Source organism: Micromys minutus (genome assembly GCF_963924665.1).
Source record: "Micromys minutus genome assembly, chromosome: 9".
NCBI lineage: Eukaryota > Metazoa > Chordata > Mammalia > Rodentia > Muridae > Micromys > Micromys minutus.
Window position 1 is genome coordinate 41,000,170 of NC_137978.1, and position 17,191 is coordinate 41,017,360.

The 17,191-nt window shown below is 45.0% G+C and overlaps 1 protein-coding gene across 2 annotated transcripts in view; it reads right to left on the reverse strand.

Annotated features, from left to right (window-relative positions):
• The window catches only part of THRAP3 (thyroid hormone receptor associated protein 3), a 37,974-nt gene extending 36,367 nt beyond the window's left edge, over positions 1-1,607 (reverse strand). Inside the window, exon 1 of one of the 2 annotated variants that reach the window (XM_080921178.1) lies at positions 1,522-1,607. The gene's annotated coding sequence lies outside the window, so the exon portion shown is untranslated. Of the gene's footprint in view, positions 1-765; positions 884-1,521 lie in introns of those variants that run through there. The other variant, XM_080921179.1, reaches the window with a different exon arrangement.
• Between the last annotated feature and the right edge of the window lie 15,584 nt (positions 1,608-17,191).

The window sequence follows — 17,191 nt, forward strand, 5'->3', positions numbered from 1 at the left end:
TATCAGCCAGAGGTACACAGTCATACGTGTACCTCTTTAAAAAAACAAAACACACACACACAAGAAAAAAACCGAGTTGGGTATAGAGGCAAAGCCTGTTTTAAAAAAAAAAAAAAAAAAAAAAAAAAAACAGCACTGAGGTAGAAGCGGGAGGCTCAAGAATTCAAGGCCAATATCAGCTACATACAATTTAGAGGCCAGTCTGAACCTTGTATGGGGCAAAAGCAAAAATAAATAAATAAATACATACATACGTACATACATATATATATATATATATATATATATATATGCAATCATGCCGAAATAGTTGCATTACCTTTTGATTCGCAAAGTATTAACATTAATTCAGTATACAGGTCTGCAAACAAAGAACTAAAAAACTGCAAAGAACTGGTTTTTTTTCACAAGTTTCAAGGCACCAGCTGTCTTTTTTTATATAGAATATATACGTTTAAGCTGTCTAAATAGGTTTGACTAGTCAGACAATTTCTCCACAAACAAAACTAGGAAAGATCTGAACGGTAACAAGGGGCTAATCTTCAGTTAATTTCATTGAATATTTACAATAACCCACTAAAGGTAGCCAGGGCTGTGCACTGCATCTTAGAAAAGGAAGAAAGAAAAAAAAAAGTACGTGGAAGTAAAAACTAAAATTTAAAATCAAAAGCTGGTAAAGTCGACTTTACTGGCTCTGTCCTATTACGTCCTTGCCACATTTCTTCTATCCAATAAACAACCTCCCCGTTAACACTGTACTCTCACCGATGGCTTCCAACTTCTGGGCCACCAATGTTGCCGCCAACTACCGCCGCCACGCTCCACCCGTTAAGATTCAGAAGAGCAAAGAAAAGAGAAAAAAGTTTAAGTGTGGGACACAACTGCTTCTCATAAGCAGGGCACACGCCATTCACCAAAGGAACGCAAGTCAGCCTCACTTGCAACCAAAGGAAAAAACTGGCAACTATTTTTTCCGATAGGAAATAAACTTGGACTCTGCCTCTTTTGGCCACAAAGGAGGAGGAAGAAAAAAAACAAAAAAATAAAAATAAAAACAAAAAAGCAAACAATAAAAGAAACGGAAGGAAGTATTAACATTTAGCGTGTTATCTGCCACATGCGTCCTAGAAGACGGAACCAGGCCAATAGAGACTCGGTGGGGGAAGGGCGTTCAAGAGTTCCCGGAAAAAAAGAAATGTTAAATAATGGGGTTCGTCCAACCAGGGTAAGGGGAATGTAGAGTTGGTGGGAGCTGTCGGTCCCGCACAGTGCACAGAAGTGTGCAAGCTGTTCCAGAGAGAAGGAGGCCGGAGCCTGGAGAACTAGGCCGGAGCGGAGGAAAGCGCTGAAGGGCGGGGAGGGGGAGGAGCCGATGGAGCAGGCCCGGGCTCAGCGTGGGGGAGCCGCCGTACGCTAGGCCTTCCACTCGCCGGGGACCAGCCGGCACCGAGAAAAGAGAAAAACCCCAAAACACAGAGATTAGTTGAGGTGTCCTAACTCCCATCAGCTGCGTTCACTCACCTTGAGCGGCCGAAGCGACTACAGCTGCAGTCTCGCAACGGCACAACCGGCCCGAACCTCGCCCCCGCCCGATAGCGCGCCCCGCGTCCCCGCTCTCGGACGACGGCGGCTACCGCCTCGGTCCGCTACCTCCTGGGAAGTGTAGTCCTAGGATCCTCTCTTCTGACTCAGCGGACGTCCTCTTGAACTCCATTTCCCACAAAGCTAAGCGAGCGTTGGGCCCGCCGCTTTGCGTCACGCGCCCAAAGATCGGCGGTCACGTGGGCAGCTGCGTTGTGTCTCCATCCCCCTACCCCCGCTCCAGCCTGGGTGGCCTGAGGAAGAGGGAGGGAGGTGGACGGAAGAGGCCGGGGCGTTGCTGACGCCACTGCCCCCACCATTTTGGAGAGGCCTCTCCGGGGAACTGAGGGAGGGCCTGAGCCCCACCCACTCATCTGCTTGCTTATGTCCCCGGAAAGTTTCTGGTTTTGTGGCCACCAGACCTCATTCTTTGCCCTACCCTTTTCCCGCTTTCTGACCTTGAGCAGATCGTTTGTGTATAAAGCGAGGTTCATAATTTAGTTGTTGGGAGGCCCTGACAAAGGAAGGCACTTAACGATCACCCGGAGTCCGGAAAATGCAATGCAAAATGGAAAAGAGTTGTTTTGATAGTGTGACCTCAGGGGACCCAGAAGCCCGGAGGAGAATCATATTTTCTCCTACAGCCGCCTGCAGTCCCATTTAATGACAATAAGAGCCTAAAGAGGTTTTTAGTTTTGGGTGATTTGGGGGGTAGGGGGCGGTTCTAGGCAGGATTTCTCTGTATCCCTGGCTATCCTGAAACACTAGACCAGGCTGGCCTCAAACTTGGCCCAGAGAGGTTTTTTAAGAGTACGGGCCCAGGAAGTATGATGTACCCACTGAGCCACAAATGTCTTGGAAAGTGAAGCCCTGGAATTTGTGTTTTCTTCTTTAATCACACACGGCTTTACAGCTGCCTGGTTTTCTCTCTACAGTTACTTGCCCAAATGAATGCTGCACATGTATGCGTTCCAATGTCACCTTTTCTGTCGTGCATTTACTAGTGGCTACTCCAATCTCTATACTGTAGTACCTACTGAAAACGTTCCTGTTCAGATGGAATGGTATCCTGGGATTCGGAAAGCCCAGGAACCACACAGCTCTGAGAGGAAGCTTCCTCAGCAGAGGCATTGCCCGGGAGCCTCTGCCCTGATCCTTCTTCACTTCTTCTCTTTGTTGCTTCTTCTTGGCTTCTTCCACTGAGAAAGTCACAACAGGCAGCAAATCTCAAAAAGAGATTTATTGGGAGGGTTCAGGGTACAGAAAGACGAATCCAAAAGTGGCTGTCTCCGCTCCTAGAAGTGGACAGCAGGCAGGAGAACAGAGGACAGAGCTTATATAGGATTTATTTGGGGGTGGGGCTTTTCAGGACAGAGATTTTTCAGAGTACGGATTGGTGGAATTTCAAGTCCCCGAACTTGGGAAGCTCAAGGATTGGTGGCTTTCCCCCCCACCCTTTTCCCAGTATTGGGCCCATGGATTAGGATGGCCTAAAATGCCATCACCGTTGAACTGTGAATGGAGGCTGGAGAGTTGATGCCACGTGTGGTAGTACCTCACGACGGGCAGAGGTGGGGGAAGCAGTTGCTGCCGTTTAGACAGTTCCTTTCGGTGTGCTGCTCAGGGACTACAGCACCCCTTCTGTCATCAACAGGCTGTGAGCTTTTTGAAAACAGATGTTAGGGTTGGCCTGATTTTGTATTAAATGCTCAATTCTGTACCCCAAGATCTGGTTGTCCCAAGACGAACCAATCCTTATGTACAGCTTTTGTCGTGCATACCAACACCAATAGCAGCACCAGACTAACCCCAGAGATGAGTCTGGATGAATTTCTCTGAATACCAGGACAAGGTAGACGAAATACACACATCGGTAATCTGCTTGTCAAGAGAGACCAAGCTCAACTCAACCCGGAAGCTCTCAGGTCTCAGCAGCATTCCCACTTCCTCTCTCCTGAAGCATTTCCTGCGAGCAAAATACTACTCTAACTGCTCTTGAGATGTGTGGTTTTGGTTTAAATTTCAGTTCACGGGTTTTCTGGGTGTGGTTTACATGCCGAGCTCAAAGCAAAATACTGCAAATGCAGTGATAAGCTAAATGAGAACTATCTGCCTCTTCTTGGGTTCAGCAACTGTCCCATGGTCCTCACCTCTCTTCTCATCCAGTTCCCTCTCTCCTCCACTGATCTCCTGTGTTCTCCGAGCCTTTACATCCTGCCATTGTTTGAGCTGTTTAACTCGTTTCTAAATGTCAAGGTCATCCTGTTACAAAGTGAGTTTGAGGAGTCTGGGGCCACAAGAGACCCTGTCTCAAAATTAAAAAAAAAAAAAAAAAGTCTTACTATGTAGTCTAGGCTGACCTGTATCTCAGAATTCACCTGACTCTACCTCCTGAATGTTAGGATTACAGGTTGTACTATACCACCCAGTTCTGTTAATTTCGTCAACCAGAATCCTATCTTGGGGCTTCTCTATTGCTATAATAAAAGGCCTCGACCAAAACAACCTGAAGAGGGAAGGGTTTCTTTCAGCTTACATCTCATGCCACACTCCGTCAGTAAGGGAAGTCACCATAGGGCCTCAAGCAGTACAGGGATAGGACATAGGACAGCTGCTTACTGACTTGCTCCCAGTGGCTCACACATCCCTCTTTCTAATAGCTCTGGGCCAGGAGCTATTACCCAGAGGGTAGCACTGTCCTCAGTGAGCTGGCCCCTCACACGCCAATCACCAACAAGAAGAAACACAGGTTTCCTCTTCCAAATGCCTCTGGCTTATTTAACATAAAAAGACTGGTATAGCCGGGCTTCATGCTGACACTGAGAGTACAAAGGCTAAGCTTTTTTTTCCCATAATTTTTATTAGATACTGTGTATTTATATTTGAGATTTTATCCCTTTTATTCCCCCACCCCAAGGCTAAGCTTTTTTTAAAGTAATTTTTTAAAGAAAGCCTTAACAAGTCATTGTGTGAATATAAAACACATTTCTACCTCTTGGAAGTATCTGTAAATTTGATAATAAAACCCTGCAAATTAGAAAATCATTGCTATTTATATAATTTATTGCTCATGTGAACATTCTCAGGATTCACATAACAGAGGATGTTTTAATAAGAAAATATGCTAAATTTTGAAAAAAATGAAACAAAAACAAAACAAAAAAAAAAAAATCCTGTCACTTCCCTTTAAGAGCTAACTTCCAACCTGGCAGACAATACTAAGTATCCTATCACAGCCTGGCGGTGGTGGCACACATCTTTAACCTCAGCTCTCAGGAGGCAGAGGCAGGCAGATTCCTGTGAGTTCGAGGCCAGCTTGGTCTACAAAGCAAGTTTCAGCACAGTCAAGGATACATGGGGAAACCCTGTCTTGAAAACCCAATAGTAGTAGTAGTAGTAGTAGTAGTAGTAGTAGTAATGGAATCCTATCACAAGTAACACAACTGTTACTATGTGAGTGAAATACAGGAAATGACATGTCTTGATAATATAGAACAATGAATACATACAGGCTAAGAGACAACACTAACCCAACCCATTTCATTTGGCAACAAGATAGCTTTTACTACATTTTTAAGTAGTTGAAGAAAACTCAAAAGAATATGTTGTGACAAGCTGGGGAGGTAGCTCAAAGGTTAAAAGTGCCAGCCATCCAAATGTGATGTAATTCCAGGACAGATCATTAGAACAAGCTGGCTAGGCAAAAAGCTTTATCTTTAAGCTCTGGGGTGAGTTAAGAGGTCCTGCCTCATTAAATCAAGCGGGCTGTGATTGAAGCAGACCCTGAGGTGACTCAGTAGATATAGGCACCTGAAAACCTGAGTTAATCCCCAAGACCTACATTGTAGAAGGAGAAATGTTAGTATAGCATTTTTATACAGTATGTGAAGGTGTGTTTTCATCCTTCCTCACCTGCCTAAGGCATTCTCTGATTGGCTTTTTAAGAATTTATTTATTTGGACTAGAGAGATGGCTCAGTGGTTAAGAGCACTGGCTGCTCTTCCAGAGGTCCTGAGTTCAATTCCCAGCAACCACATGGTGGCTCACAACCATCTGTAATGGGATCTGATGCCCTCTTCTGGTGTGTCTGAGGACAACAACAGTGTGCTCACATTAAATGAATGAAATCTTAAAAAAAAAAAGTATTTATTTTATGTATGTGAATACACTGTTGCTGTCTTCAGATTTCAGATACATCCAAAGAGGTGTATTAGATCCCATTACGGATGCTTGTGAGCTACCATGTGGTTGCTGAGAATTGAACTCAGGACCTCTGGAAGAACAGTCAATGCTCTTAACTTCTGAGCCATCTCCACAGCCCTATGCTTGGTTTTAATAAAGAGCTGACCGCCTATAACCATAACCAGAAGGGAAAGGGAAGGCGGGACTTCCAGTTAGAGGTATAGACTATGGGAATAATCAGACACTGGGGAATTTGCCACTGAAACACAGAGGAAGTCAGCTGTACCCGGACTGACTGAGGTAGCGGGCCACGTAACAAACCGAGAGACATGAACTACAATTAGTTGTATTAGAGCTATCTGGGAGGTAGCCAGCAAAGGCCTACACTCAATAAGTAATGAGTCTCTGGGTCATTATCTGGGAGCCGGCGGGGTCAAGACAGTCCAGACATAGAAAAATGAATCCTGTGATTTGCATTTAGACCCCCACAAACACTTAATCACAGACTTGCTGTCTCTCATATACACATGGAGTTTTTTTTTATTTTAAAATTTATTTCATATGTATACATGTTTTGCTTTTATATATAATCTATTCTCCACTTGTGACTGAGGAGACCCGAAAAGGGAATCAGCTTCCCCTGAAACTGGAGTTAGATACAGTCATGAGCCACCATGTGGGTCCTGGGCACCCATACCATGTCCTCTGCCAGAGCAACAAGCACTCTTAAGTACGGAGCCATCACTCCAACCTGAGTTGGGGCTAGGGAGATGGCTCAGCAGTTAAAAGCACTGACTATTCTTCCAAAGGTCCTGAGTTCAATTCCCAGCAACCAACATGGTAGCTCACAACCATCTGTAATGGGATCGGATGCCCTCTTCTGGTGTCTGAAGACAGCAACATAAAATAAATAAATAATTCTTTAAAAAAATTACTAGGTCATGGTCAGGAGTGATAGCATACACCTTTAACCCCAGCACTTGGGAGGCAGAGGCAGGCAGAGGCAAGCAGATTTCTAGGCCAGCCGGGTCTACAGAGTGAAATCCAGGACTGTTGGGGGTTTGATTTGTGTTTACATGGAAGTCCGCTGCAGGTCCCTGCCTACAGTTTTTTTTTTTTTTTTTTTTTTTTTGGACAGGTCAATAAAGAGCCAATGACCAATGGCTGGGCAGGGGGACAGAAGCAGCACTTTTAGGATTTCTGGGCAAGAAACAGAGGGAAGAAGGAGCAGAGACACCATGACAAGGAACCAGAGAGATCAGACTTAAGAGCCCGTTGACATGTTAAGAGTCAGGGTATCGGCCCCAGAAGCCACTCCCCCGACTGGGTCTCAGGTAGCAGAGATGAAATATAGACTTAGCAAATATTAATTCAGGAATATTGGAGGGGAATGTTAGCAATGTGGAGGTTCAGGAATGGCCCGGCCGTTGAGCTAGTAAGGCCTATTAAAAATAATGCTGTGCTGTGTCTTTCATTGGTAAATCCAGAGCTCTTGGGCAGGTGCAGGGCCACACATGCTTCAGTCAGGAACATAGACGACTTTTAAATATTTACTGAAACACAAGACAGCCAGGTTACACAGGAAAATCCTGTCTCTAAAAAACAAAAACCCAGCAATAACAACAAAAGATGAACAAAGCCATTCATAGAAAGAATGGTCCAGTGACTAATAATGCTTATGTTCTTCTGGAGTATGTAAGTTGGCTTCCCAGCAGCCACATTGGGTGGCTCACAACTGCATATAATCCTGATGCCCTCTTCTGGCCTCCGCTGGCATCCACTCATATACAGCTTACACTCGCGCAGATATATACACTTACGAGTCTTTGAAAAAGGAGACTCAAATTATCCATGTTCATTTTTCCACTGTTTAAGAAATTATTGCATGGCTGGCAGTGGTAACCCCAGCAACCAAGAGGCAGAGGCAGGCAAATCTCTGTGAGTTCCAGGACAGCCAGGGCTATTAATTAATTAATTAATTAAAAATAGCCACCACCTATGTATTTGCTTGTGTGTGTGTGGCTGTGAAGAGTCAAGAGCTTACCAAAGGCTCTATGGTCTGCAAAGCCTACATATTGACCTATTGGCACCTTACAGAAAAAGCTTACTGGTTCTTGGTGTAGGATCTGCAGGTCCTGCTATAGGCTAGCAGGTCAGGGGGCATCTTGCCAGCATAAGCTCATGCACATGCCTGAACTCTCAGCAGAAGGTGGTTATAATTTGCATGTGGGTATGTTTTCTCCTTCCCGCCTGGGGGTGGGGACTGAAGTTACTGAAGGCTTAGGACAAAACCAGAAGTTCCTAGGCACTAGAAGACATTTACCATTCAGAGTTATCATTTACCAAGGCCAGGCTCCAGGAGACTCAGAGTTGAATTATTCCAGAGCCAAATGGGGCTTCCAGATGGGGAGGAAATAAAGCTAAGTAACCTGAGAAAACCAACATGAGTCCAGCTTTCTTTGTCTCTATCTCTATCTTTGAGTCATGAGGCGTTGCATAGTTGTCCATAAAAGAAACGGTTCTCTCTCTTCAAAGGGAGTAAGGTATAGTTTATTCTGGAATCCAGTATGACTATGGACGGGGAACACAGATTTTAGATCACCCCAAATTCTATGTTCCAACTGTTACTAATTTGAAGTTTTTATAGTAACAGAAGAAAGTTGTAAATCAATAGTTTGTTCTAATCTATTGATGGAGCCCAGTGTTGATGGTGCACACCTTTAATCCCAACAGTGGAGAGGCAGAGGCAGGTGGACCTCTGTGAGTTCAAGCCAATCCTGGTCTACAGAGTGAGTTCCAGTACAGCCAGGGCTACACAGAGAGATACTGTCTCAAAACAAACAAACAAGCAAAACAAAAACTCAAATACATTGGTGGAAATGCTAAGTATGCAGTTACAGAAAATCAGGGACATATCAGCAAGAGGCCTCAGATAGTATCTGATGATACTGTTACCCTTTTAATCAGTGAAAAGAAGGGTTTTGTTAGGTTGATACATTTCTATGTTTTTTCCCTTAGTTACAGGATATCAGTTAGGTTAGACATAGAGGTGAGCAAGGAATGGCTACTTAAGAGACTAGAAACAGTCCAAGATCATTGAATTAGACCTGGATCTGCAACATTCCAACCTTTCACCAATCAAGTGGGTTTTTTTTTGTTTGTTTGTTTGTTTTTAAGATTTATTTACTCTATGCATATGAGCACACTGTAGCTGTCTTCAGACACACCAGAAGAGGGCATTAGATCCCATTACAGATGGTTGAGAGCCACCTTGTGGTTGCTAGGGATTGAACTCAGAACCTTTGGAAGAGCAGTCAGTGCTTTTAACCTCTGAGCCATCTCTCCAGCCCTTATTATTATTATTATTATTATTATTATTATTATTATTATTATTATTATTACAAACCAATCAAGTTTTTAATCAGTTATAATCAGCCATGAAGAAGTTTCAGAGGAAGGAGCAGCTTCCTCCTGGGAGTGATATTCAAGGCTCCCTTTGACATCTTCCAGGGCCTCTGGTGGGCCTCTGAGTGCTGCTGTTGGCAGGAGGAAATGGATACCCAGGCAGCAAGACTAGTTGCCTTTGGAGCCACAACAAACAACTGTGATCATGACCTTCATACATGCATACAAACATACATGCATACAGACACATGCAGGCAAAAACACCCATACACATAAAATAAAACTAAGTATTTTTGAAAAACCGAGGATCTGAAAAGATAGCTCAGTGATACAGAGCCATTGTTGCTCTTACAGAGAATCAGACTAGATTCCCAGCACCCATATGGTGGCTCACATCATTCATAACTCCAGACCCAGGGGAATCCAATGCCCTCTTCTGACTTCCAAAGACACTGGGCATGCACATGGAACACATTACACATGCAAGCAAAATGCTTATAGAAATAAAATAATAAAATCTAAAAAAATTTAGCTGGGCTGTGGTGGCTCACACCTTTAATCCCAGCACATGGAAGGCAGAGGCAGTCAGATAAGCCTGATGTATAGAGGGAATTCCTGTTGGCCAGGGCTACTTAGAAAAACTCAGTCTCAAAAAACAAAACAAAATTTAAAAAAAACCCAAAACAAATAAAAAGTCAGAGACCAGGCCTATCAGATCTAGGAGGTTTGAGCAAGTTGAAAATTACAGCTCTTCCCCAAAGAGTTCAGGTTGGATAACTTTGCAGAAATTGCTATACACTGTGTTTCAAAGGAATGGGGTAATGCATCAAATGTTGGGTGCGTGGACCTTGTATGACAGTTTCATACAGGAGAAAATTAAGATTCAAGAAGAAAAGTCACTTGCTTGAAGCCACACAGCTAAAAGCAATCAATGAAAGATGGGAGTGGGGCTGGAGAGATGGCTCAGTAGTTACGAACACTGACTGCTCCTTAAGAGGTCCTGAGTTCAAATCCCAGCCACCACAGGGTGGCTCACAACCATCTGTAATGAGATCTGAGATCTGATGCCCTCTTCTGGTGTATCTGAAGACAGTGTACTTATATATGTATGATAAATAAAATAATTAAAAAAAAAAAGAGGGGCTGGAGAAATGGTTCAGCGGTTAAGAGCACTGGCTGTTCTTCCAGAGGTCCTGAGTTCAAGTCCCAGCATCCATATGGTGGCTCACAACCATCTGTCATGGGATCTGATGCCCTCTTCTGGTGTGTCTGAAGAGAGTGACAGTGTACTTACATACATAAAATAAATAATTCTTAAAAAAAAAAAAAAAGAAAGATGGGAACTTACATCTCTTTGTTCAATCTCTAGTAGAAAGAAGGACAAGATCTGACACCAAAACCTGTAAATAAACTGTAAACTTAAATCATAGTCAAAATAGATCCAGGGGTGATAACATCTGATCCCTTCCTAGCTACTTTACTATTTTTATTGGATTTTAGTTCTGAGACAGAGTTTTGCTATACCATTTTTTTGGTGTGTGTGGAATGTGTGTCCACGAATGTGCAATATGTGATAGCTTACCATGTGTGTGCATCCCCGTGAAAGCCAGAAGAAGGTCTTTCTGCTCCTGGAGCTGGAGTTGCCAATGGCTGCCACTCCAAGATGGGTGCTGAACTGGACTCAGGTCCTGTCTGAAGATCAGAGAAAATTTGCAGGAGTTGTAACAACACTTAATGGCAGGCTCCTTTATCCACAGAGCTATCTCAACGACCTCCTTTATTTTCCTGTTATCAATTGCCATAGTTTGAGGCAGGGTCTCCTCATGTAGCCCAGGCTGGCCTTGAACCAAGGAGCTTCCTTCCTCAGCCACCAGAGTGCTGGGATTCTAGGTGTGTACCGCTAGCCTGGAACTGTCAGAGCTCTTGAGGCTGTTACCATGTTGGTGGTATGAACTATATAGTACCATACTGTGTTCAACTTGCTCCAACCCCACCTACAGTAATTTCAGGCTGATAGTTTGACATTGGCCATAAGAACTGGAGAAAACTGCAAACCTTGTCCTTTCGGAAAGCACCCTTCCCTACTCCCCCCATGTCACTTGTAAGTGGCTTCCAGCACACCAGGGAACTCCAAAACCTCCCTGTGACTGGGCTTCCCAGCAGCCTGCCAAGCAGAGAGTTTCCAGTAGACAAGCTGATGTAGAATGACTAAAGAAAACTAAAAACATAGCCCAGGCTGACTAGGATCTTCTTCTCTTACCTCTGACTTCACAAGCTTGTTCATCACAACCAGGCGTGAGCTGTCTCTTACATCTGATTCTATGGAATAAAATGCATGCTACCAACGAGTGGTAGGATACACCTGCAACCATAGCTCTTGGAAGGAGGAGATGTAGTAGGATTTCTTTAAGTGTGAGGCCAGCTTGATCCACACAGTAAATTCTAAGCCAGCCAGGGCTACATAGTAAGACTTTCTCCTCAAAAAACAAGCCAACACTTGCTCTCTTGCTTTCCCTTCCCCCCTTGTCCTTCCTCTCCCCATTCACTTCCCCCTTCTCTCTCCACATGCTCATGGCCGGCCTCTATATCTCTACTTCTCTTCCTCCCTTCTCTCTGCCTCCACTACCTTCTTAACTCCCCCCCATGACCTGAAAAAAACTCTATTCTTACTATAAAAAACAAAACAAGCCAACAGACAAAATGTATGCATGTTGCTATATTACCCTGTACATACACCCCAGAGCTCATCTTTCTTTCTGAGCATGCCCTAGGATATCACAGAACACACTTTCTAGATGGAATGAAAATAGATGCTTAGGCAAGGCTGTGTTGCTAAATACCTCTAAGCACTGGAGAGGCAAAAGCAAACAGATCCACTGAGTTCAAGGCCAGTCTTCTTCCCTGACCTGTCCAAGAATATCTCGTTCTATTTAGCAATGGTGATGAACACCTTTAGTTCCAGTACTGGGGAAGCAGAGGCAGGCAGATTTCTGTGAGTTTGAGGCCAGCCTGGTCTACAGAGTGAGTTCCAGGACAACTACAGAAAAACCCTCCCTTGAAAGAAAAGTGTGCATATGTATGTGCATGTCATATATATATGTCATATATATATATATATATATATCTTGCTTTAAAGTCAACATGAATAGGAGGCAAGATCACAAGGCCAAGAGCTGCTGAGATTATTTACTGATCCCTCACCCACAGCAGCAAAATCCATTTCTCTCTGTGAGCTTTCCAACTCCTATTTATTCTCTGACCTGCTTCTTTGGTCCATGTCTTTGGTGGTGTCCCTGTTTGTCCCATTTTTCACTCTGTGTCTTGCCATCTGTTCTGGTAGGATCCTTGTGTTCTGAGAGTGGCCCATGCCTTGGGCATGTGTACTCCCCACCCACAGGAACTACTCCTGCCACCTCTGCCCGGGAGCTGAGCCAAGTGGTAGGCAGAGGGGGGTGGATAAAGACAGGGAGTGTGGAAGGTCTCCACTCTTCCCACCCACCCTATCCTTCCCTAACTGTGAGGGGGCCAGAGAGGCCTGGAGCACTAGCCAGGCTTTTTTAAAAAAGATTTATTTACTTATTTATTATATATGAGTACACTATAGCTGTTTTCAGCCACACCAGAAGGGGGCATCAGGTCTCATTACAGATGGTCATGAGCCACCATGTGGTTGCTGGGATTTGAACTCAGGACCTCTGGAAGAGCAGTCAGTGCTCTAACCACTGAGCCATCCCTCCAGCCCACTAGTCAGGCTTTTGAGCCTAGGACTAAGTCTGTATGTTCAACCTTCTGTGCCCTTTCCACCTCTCCACTGATTCCATGCACACACACGCGCGCGCACGCACACACACACACACACACACACACACACACACACACACACACACGCACCAGCTCCCTAAATTTCTCCTCTAGGCGGTCCAATAGCTATTATTAAAACAACTGAGAAGTGGACAAGTCCTTAATGTTGGCTCCACCCTGGGTACCAACTGACACAAAACTCCTGACCGCCCCGGAGCCTAGGACCTGCTAGGCTCAAAAGACCTGAAGTCTGTGACCTCTGCTGTGGGCCTAGTTTTCAGAACCCAGAGTGCAGCGTCCAAAACCAGAACATGGCTTCAAAGTATTGAATCCTGGGACTTATACCCAGCCTAATGGCCAGTTTCTGTCACCAGGGCCCATCCCTCCCTGTCCTCTCACTCCCAGTCCCGAGCAGCTTAGGCTACTGTGTGCTAGGCTAGTGTGGTGCAGGCTGAGTTATTCAGCAAGGCCCGGTCCTGTAACCAACACTGTGCACATTCAAGGACTGAGTGTACCCTAACCCCGAAGGACTTCTGACGTTCAACCTTACTCAAACAAAAAAGGCAAAAACAGGGGCAAGGGCTAGTGGGCTGAACGGAGAAAGATGAAGACAGAGGACTGGGAGTAGGGAGGGTTGTTGGGAAAGATGGAGAATGCTAGGTCTGGCTTGATGTCAAAACACTAGCAAGTTAATTTTTTTTTTTTTTTTTGAGACGGGAATTTCACTGTGTACCCCTTTTATGACCCAGAACTTACAGTCTAGACTGGGTTGGCCTAAAACCCGCAGATCAGCCTGTCTCCACCTCCCCAGCTCTGAGATTAAAGGCAGGAGCCATGATGCTCAGTTTAGATAGTTTTAGCACAAGTATATCTCGGCCCACGGTACATGTCTGTATCTCACCTTGGGAAGCTTGAAAATGTGAAGGTCAGGACCGGAGAGATAGCTCAGTGGTTAAGAGCACTGACTGCTCTTCCAGAGGTCCTAAGTTCAATTTCCAGCAACCACATAGTGGCTCACAACCATCTGTAATGGGATCTGATGCCCTCTTCTGGTGTGTCTGAAAACAGCGACAGTGTACTTATATACATTAAAGAAAGAAAGAAAATAAGATTTATTTATTGTATATATGTGAGTGCTCTTAATTGCTGAGCCGTCTCTCCAGCCCCAAATAAATAAATCTTAAAAATAGTGATAATAATAAAGTTCAAAGCTAGCCTGAGCCCAGGCATGTAAGCGTGTAGGATGCAGGCATGATAATCCACACCTTTTTTTTTTTTAAAGATTTTATGTATTTATTTTATGTATATAAGTACACTGCTGCTGTCTTCAGATAAACCAGAAGAGGGCGCCAGATCTCATTATAGATGATTGTGAGCCACCGTGTGGATGTTTAACCCATACCTTTTATCCTGGCACTTTGGTGGGAGAAAGAGGCAGGCAGATCTCTTTGAGGCTAGCCTAGTCTGCAAAGCAAGCTCAAGGCTAGCTAGAGCAGTCTAAATTGGCCTTGAATTTGAAATTCTCCTTGGGAGTCTCCTCAGCCTTCTGAATAACAGGACTACATTTATGTGACATCATGTTGGTCTCTGGTGCTTGTTTTAATGTGTTCAGTTTGGCAGCCTGAGTGGGGAATGATCAGTCCTTTCCCATGGCTCTTGTTTTTTTTTGTTGTTGTTGTTTGTTTGTTTGTTTGTTTTTTTGCTAGTAGCTATAGGTGCGGATGCAGGGAATATGTCTGACACTGCCCACACTGGGGTAAGGACAACCTTAGAGGACCTTTATTTTATTTTTATCACTTAAATCTTCAATTTTTGTTTGTTTTTCGAGACAGGGTTTCTCTGTGTATCCCTGACTATCCAGGAATCTCTTGTAGACCAGGCTGGCCTCGAACTTACAGAGATCTGCCTGCCTCTGCAGTTCTTTTATTTTAAGCATATGCCTGCACCAGTGTCTATATACCGCACGCATGCAGTACCAGAGGGAGACAGAAGAGGGCAGTAGATCCCCACTTGAAGTGCCAGGCAATATAAGCTGCCGTGTAGATGCTGGGACTGGAACTCGGGTTCCCTAAGAGAAGACAGGGCTCTTCACTCTCTAGCTCTCATTTGATTTATTTGTGTGTGTGTGTGTGTGTGTGTGTAGGTCAGAGGACAATTTAGAGTCAAAGCTCTGATGTCACCTTTCTGTGGTCCCAGGGATAGAACTCAGATCGCCGGGTTTCATGGCTCATCTTTACCAGCTGAGCCTTCTCTTGGCCATATATCTGTTTTTAAATAATATTTATTTGTGCCCAGCGTGGCAGCACACAGCATTAATCCCAGCATTTGTGAGGCAAAGGCAAGTGGATCTCAGTGAGTTAGGCTATCCATAAACACACAACAAGAACCTATCTCCAAAAAAATATGTTTAAGCTGTGGAAAAAAACACATTTATTTATTAATGTGCACTGCACAGCACAGGATAAAGGTTAGGTCTCTGCCTTCCATCTTGTTCAGCCAGGGCCTCTTCCATTTGCTACTGTGATCCGCATTCCAGACAGCTGACCTGAAAGCTTCTGGAAAATTCTGTCTCTACCTCCAGTCTTGCCTTTGGAGTTCTGAGTTGCACTTTGCAATTGCATTTGGATTTTTCTTATTTGATCGTTGGGGTTTTTTGTTTTGTTTTGTTTTGTTGTTTTTTGAGACGGTTTCCCTGTGTATCCCTGGCTGTCCTGGACTCGATCTGTAGACCAGGCTGGCCTTAAACTCACAGAGATCCGCCTGCCTCCGCCTCCTGAGTGCCGGGATTAAAGGAGTGCGCCACCACCACACTCAGCATTTTTATGTGGGTTCTGAGGATCAAACTTGGGTTGTCTGTGGCCAGAGCTCTGTATCTCCCCAAACCGTATTAGTTTAACTTTGTGGGAATCAGCATTAGAGCAGCTCGGTATCGATGGTTCTAGTGGGGGGACTTGGAAACTTTCTTGCTGCAGATTCATTCCTATCTTCCTGTCCCCAGTCCCACCACCTCCCTTCCATGGTGACTTCAATCTCTTCTTGCCCACAGTCAGTTTCCTACAGCAATGGTTTCTCATCGTGAGAGAGAGAAAGCAAGCTTCCTGACTTAACAGGACACAACGCACTGGGTGCAGGGCCCCTGCCTCACGTCTAGCATACGGGACATCTTCCCTTTCACCGTGCGCAGTCTGCTGCTGTCTCCTAGGCTCTGCAGCCTTTTCTGGCTTCTGCTGTGTTGCTCATGTTTCTTGCCCGGCCTTTATTGCACAGAACCTGCTGCATGCCAGCACTGGGAAGGACACCGTGAATTGCCAGACCGGAGCATTTCAGCTGCTATGACTCACATTCTGGCAGAGAAGCATTGCTGGGCAAACAGTGAGCGACAAGGAGTTGCTTGTTGTCCTGGGGTGATCCAGAACCCTGGGTAAAAGGAGGCCTCTGGGAAGAAGGGCTAGTTAAGATTTGAACCAACCAACCATCAGGGACCAGGCAGGCAGTGTCTTGGCACAGGGGCAGATTGTCAAAGGCTCTGGGACTCAGAAGGAATCTGTGAGCTTGTGAGGTGTGGTGTGTGTGTGTGTGTGTGTGTGTGTGTGTGTGTGTGCAGGCACATGTGGCAGTCAGACCTTGTATGTCTTACCAAAAGAACGATAGGGTTTTATATGGGTACTCTGCTCTGTCCAGTCTTTAATGGGTTCTGGGGATTTGAACTATGGTATCTGATGCTTTAGGGGCAAGCGCTTTACTCATTGAGCCATCACTGCAGCCCCTGTACAGAGATCTCGAGTCCGGCGCGGTAGAAACACAGGAGAGAGAATAAGAGCCACAGGTGAGAAGTCCTCTGGAAGCTACTCCACTGATCCCGGAGCCTGCCTTTGTGTCTGAGGGCAATGAGGAAGACCGGGAGGGACCTTAGGAGGGGTACTCAGGCATCCTTCGGATGTAGTGCAGAGATGACATTGGAGTCTTGCTGCTCTTTCTAGAGTCAGAGATGAGGTGAGGCAGGAATGAGGGTGATCTCCAGAGTCTGGCTTTGGAGGGCTAGTAGTTTCTGGTCCTGCTCTCTGGAAGGTACTGTTTAAGTTCAGATTTGCTAAGTGCTTCAAAGACACTCCGTCTGCCTTTAGTCTCAACAGTCAGAAGGCAGAGGTGTGTGAGTTCAAGGCCAGCCTGGTCTACAGAGTAAGTTCCCGGACAGCCAGGGCTACACAGAGAAACCTTATTT